This window comes from Leptinotarsa decemlineata, unplaced genomic scaffold (genome assembly GCF_025532065.1).
Source record: "Leptinotarsa decemlineata unplaced genomic scaffold, Ldec_3_MD MMD2_tig00005883_RagTag_RagTag, whole genome shotgun sequence".
In the NCBI taxonomy this organism is placed as follows: domain Eukaryota; kingdom Metazoa; phylum Arthropoda; class Insecta; order Coleoptera; family Chrysomelidae; genus Leptinotarsa; species Leptinotarsa decemlineata.
In genome coordinates this window covers 50001-55000 of record NW_027412650.1, presented here as the reverse complement: position 1 = coordinate 55000, position 5000 = coordinate 50001, and the positions used below count along the sequence as shown (strand labels likewise).

Here is a 5000-nt window from a genome sequence, read left to right as displayed (position 1 = left end):
CAGTTAAGTGCCAGGAGTCTTTGGTGGTTTGTACACGGAAGGTTTGGCATTTTAGTTGTGATAATTTCATACCTAACCCCTCTAGGTATGCTTCCGTGTCACTTAACTGTTTTTGTGCCTGACTTGCGTCTTGCGCTAACAACACAAGGTCATCAGCGAAGGCCAGGCACGTTACTTCTTCAGATTCGTTGATCTGGTACCCCGGCTGACTCTCCAGCTTATGCAGCAGGGGCTCTAAGGCTGCATTAAATAGAAACGGACTTAGGGGGTCACCTTGCTTGACCCCCCGCTGGAGGCGCACTTCGACTTGTGCGTCGTTCAATTCGAGTGAGGTTTGTACACCTGAGTAGGCATCTTCCACAATCCTCACAACTTGTTCAGGAAGACCCTTTCTACGTAACGTAGGATTTAGTACCTCGTGGGGCACCGTGTCGAATGCCTTAGACACATCCAAGATCGTTACGACCATTCCCTTATGGGCTTTCGAGTGCCGTAGCACTTCGTTTAACAGGTGTACGTTATTGAAGCACCCCGCTTCGTTAACGAACCCCTTTTGGCGGGGTGAGAATTCGACCACTCTCCTCAGCTTCTTGTCGATGATACCGAAGTATCCTCGACTCAGGATCGAAGCTATTGTAATTGGACGGTAGTTTTCCGCCTTACTACCGTCCTTGCCTTCTTTTGGTATCAGAGTGGTTCGATTCTTCCTCCAGTCGGATGGTATCCGGCCACATACCATCACGAGGTTGTAAAATCTATGGAGGACTTCATATACGGCTGGCCTTCTTACATCAATTAGCCGGAAACCGTCTGGGCCAGCCGCCGTGGAACTACTTATTTGGGAGAATCTTTCTTTTATTTCGTCTCGAGTTATCTCGGATAAAACGTGAGATAACTCGATTGGAGGGTCATTATCTCCCAAATCTGGGATCTGTACTACAGGCTTTTGACCCCATAGTCTCTCGTACAGATCCTGTACGTCCGCATTTGGACACCCGATCCCGGGGGCGTCCAACCAGTCCACGTTATTACGGACGTACCTTGCCACAAGGGACGGATTTTTATTATACAGGTCTTGGGTTTTGGCGTAGAGGTAGCGCCTGCGACTACCCCGGCCTCTACCCGCTCCCCTCTTAGGCTTTGGGATTCTAGGGCGGCCGTCGGTTTGGACGACGCTTAACACCCATGAGTACATCGTATCGATGAACCCTTGGGGCACGTCATAGTCCCAAAACGACGACTGCTCCAAACCAGCACCCAAGTTCGTGAAAGCCGTTGATTCAGTTTGAGATCGTTGGGCATTCTGGGGTATCTGTTGAGCGAGAACCGACTCAACGATCTCTCTGCGCCACTCCCTGTATTCCAAAGTGGTGCGCTGGATGGATTCCAACTCTCTGACTAGGGCCGCAGCCTCTTCTTGTATAGCCAGGAGCGGATCCGCCAGCCCGCGGGCTGGACTGTCGGGCAGATTTATTGGTTCCTCGGTTTCCTCGAGGTTTTCTTGGCGCCCTGCGGCTAAAGGAGGGAGATTGTGTTCAATAAGATATTGGTCCCTCCTTACTTTATATTTTATATCAGCTCTTTTATGCCTCAATTGTGTGTTGGACTTTGTAGGAATATAGGGCGCCATGTTAAAGGCAATTAGCCTGTCGCCGTAGAACCTCACTTCGCACTCCAGCATAGTGCGAATTTCATCCTCGGTAAAGACCTGGTTATGCCTTGGCCGAGGAGGCTGATAGTATGAGGCACTAGCGATTCTCGCTTCATTTCTGGCGTCAGGATGCCTGTGCCGCATGTGTTGGGAGAGTCCCATGTCTGTCGCGAAGACCGAATTGCAAATGCCACACCGCTGCCCGTCGGCTACAATCGGCTTCGGCCCGGTGCATTTAGGTAGATGGCACCGGCTGGCGTGTCTGTTTTTATATATTTTACGGCATTTAGTGCAGACGAATTTTATCTCTCTGTCGGGGTGCCAATCCCGACAGTGCCGTTCTTCTTCCGCCAGAGACAACGACAGGAGGTTCCTGCCCTCTAGGAGACATAAGGTGCAGGACCTCTCTGTGTAGTTCTGGGCTACCGGTATTGGGTAGCCCATACTCTCCCATATTTCTTTTAAAAACCTTTCCATCTCCAGCTCATGTCCGTTATCGGGGCCGTTGTCGTCAACAAGTTGCTCCCCCTGTCTTACGTGTGCTGGGAGGGGAGCGGAGCCAGCACACGCATCCGAGGCTTCTAAATTTAAATTTGGAGCCGGAGATATATCACTAGGGGGCTTGCTAGACCCCCTAGCTCTTCTCCCTTCCACTCTAGTCTCCAGTGCCGTCCTGGAGGCCCCCCCTAGGAAAGGACTCTCAGAGCCTTTCCCGAGTGGTACTGCTCATGCAGCTGCCGACCGGGATCCGCCGGCAAGGGGGTAGGGGTTTTAAGCCACCCCTGGGGGCCCATCAGCTACCAGTATGCCGCAATTGCCATGACCTTTTGCGGACCTGCCCAAATTGCCATCTGGCCAGGAGGCTGAGTGACAGGCTGGTTCATTTAACTGCCGGCGGAGATCCGCCGGCATAGGAGCGGGGGTTTTAAGCCACCCCGGTAGGCCCATCAGCTACCAGTATGCCGCAATTGCCATGAACTTTTGCGGACCTGCCCAAAATGCCATCCGGCCAAGGAGGCTGAGTGACAGGCTGGTTCATTTAGTTGCCGACCGAGGTCGGCCGGCAAGGGGGTTTTAAGCCACCCCTGGGGCCCATCAGCTACCAGTATGCCGCAATTGCCATGACCTTTTGCGGACCTGCCCAAAATACCATCCGGCCAAGGAGGCTGAGAGACAGGCTGGTTCATTTTTGTTTCGCCGCTGACGTTAGCCTACTCGACTCCCCTTAAGGATGTCGAGCGTTTCCCGGCGGTTACCACGAGGAGGTGTCAGTCGACTTGTCAGGAAAAAGCTTTAACGCAAAAGGCGGCCCGGCGTCCCCTGTCACGAGACACCGAGCCGCCAAATTGCGCCACTCGTTCCTGACCATTATGAGCAACTAGAACTCTCCCAAGGGGGCCAGCTAAGCCGACACGCCCTTAAGAGAGTCATAGTTACTCCCGCCGTTTACCCGCGCTTGCTTGAATTTCTTCACGTTGACATTCAGAGCACTGGGCAGAAATCACATTGCGTCATCACCCGCTGGGGCCATCGCAATGCTTTGTTTTAATTAGACAGTCGGATTCCCCCGGTCCGTGCCAGTTCTGAGCTGATCGTTGAATGGCGGCCGAAGAGGACACCCGGGTCTCCCTTGCGGGCGACACCGGGGCCTCGCAGCAAGACGGTTCCGCGGGAGGCCAAGGCACGGGACCGAACTCGGATCCGTAATCAACGCCGTGAAGCGATGACACTTCACCTCGCACAGGCCCGGCACGTCAGCCGCGACCCGCTTCCTCGCCAAGCCCGACACGCCCCGATCCTCAGAGCCAATCCTTATCCCGAAGTTACGGATCCAATTTGCCGACTTCCCTTACCTACATTATTCTATCGACTAGAGGCTCTTCACCTTGGAGACCTGCTGCGGATATGGGTACGAACCGGCGCGACGCCTCCACGTGGCCCTCTCCCGGATTTTCAAGGTCCGAGGGGAAGATCCGGACACCGCTGCAACTGCGGTGCTCTTCGCGTTCCAAACCATATCTCCCTGCTAGAGGATTCCATGGAACTCGAACGCTTATGCAGAAAAGAAAACTCTTCCCGGATCTCCCGACGGCGTCTCCGGGTCCTTTTGGGTTGCCCCGACGAACTCTCTTGCGAGGGCCCGACTTTTTGACGGTTCCGCTGCCGGGTTCCGGAATAGGAACCGGATTCCCTTTCGCCCGACGGGTGTGAACATTTATTTTATAATAAATTTTATTATATAAACTTACACCACATCAACATCGGCTTTCGCCTAGGGCTTAGGATCGACTGACTCGTGTGCAACGGCTGTTCACACGAAACCCTTCTCCACGTCAGTCCTCCAGGACCTCGCTGGAGTATTTGCTACTACCACCAAGATCTGCACCGACGGCGGCTCCAGACGGCCTCACGGCCAGCCCTTCTGCGCTCACCGCCGCGACCCTCCTACTCGTCAGGGCTTCATGGTCGCCTTCAATCGGGAAGATATCGGGCAGAGTACCGCACATGCCTCTGACGGTCGAGTATAAGCACGACGCTTCAGCGCCATCCATTTTCAGGGCTAGTAACTTCGGCAGGTGAGTTGTTACACACTCCTTGGCGGATTCCGACTTCCATGGCCACCGTCCTGCTGTCTTAAGTTACCAACGCCTTTCATGGTATCCCATAAGCGTCGATTTAGGCGCTTTAACTCGACGTTTGGTTCATCCCACAGCGCCAGTTCTGCTTACCAAAAATGGCCCACTTGGCACTCTGATTCGAGTCTCGCGGCTTCATAAGAGTTCGAGCAAGCCGGAGATCTCACCCATTTAAAGTTTGAGAATAGGTTGAGATCGTTTCGATCCCAATACCTCTAATCATTCGCTTTACCGGATGAAACTCGTACGCGACGAGCGCCAGCTATCCTGAGGGAAACTTCGGAGGGAACCAGCTACTAGATGGTTCGATTAGTCTTTCGCCCCTATACCCAGTTCCGACGATCGATTTGCACGTCAGAATCGCTACGGACCTCCATCAGGGTTTCCCCTGACTTCGTCCTGACCAGGCATAGTTCACCATCTTTCGGGTCCCAGCGTGTACGCTCTTGGTGCGCCTCTTCTCGCAATGAGAACGAGACGCCCCGGGAATGCGGAGCGGCCACTTTGAGGGCGAACCGCTCATCTTCCCTCGGTCTACGCAAGGTAGACCTTTACTTTCATTGCGCCTTTAGGTTTAGTTATGTCCCAATGACTCGCGCACATGCTAGACTCCTTGGTCCGTGTTTCAAGACGGGTCCTGAAAGTACCCAAAGCTATAGCGTTGCAGATCGGCGTTTCAACGAGGTCTGTTCGAGAACATCGTAGCCAACAGT

At 53.7% G+C, this 5000-nt stretch overlaps 1 pseudogene; it reads right to left on the bottom strand.

Moving 5' to 3' along the window:
- The window catches only part of LOC141484522 (large subunit ribosomal RNA), a 9189-nt pseudogene that overhangs the window by 3405 nt on the left and 784 nt on the right, over positions 1-5000 (bottom strand).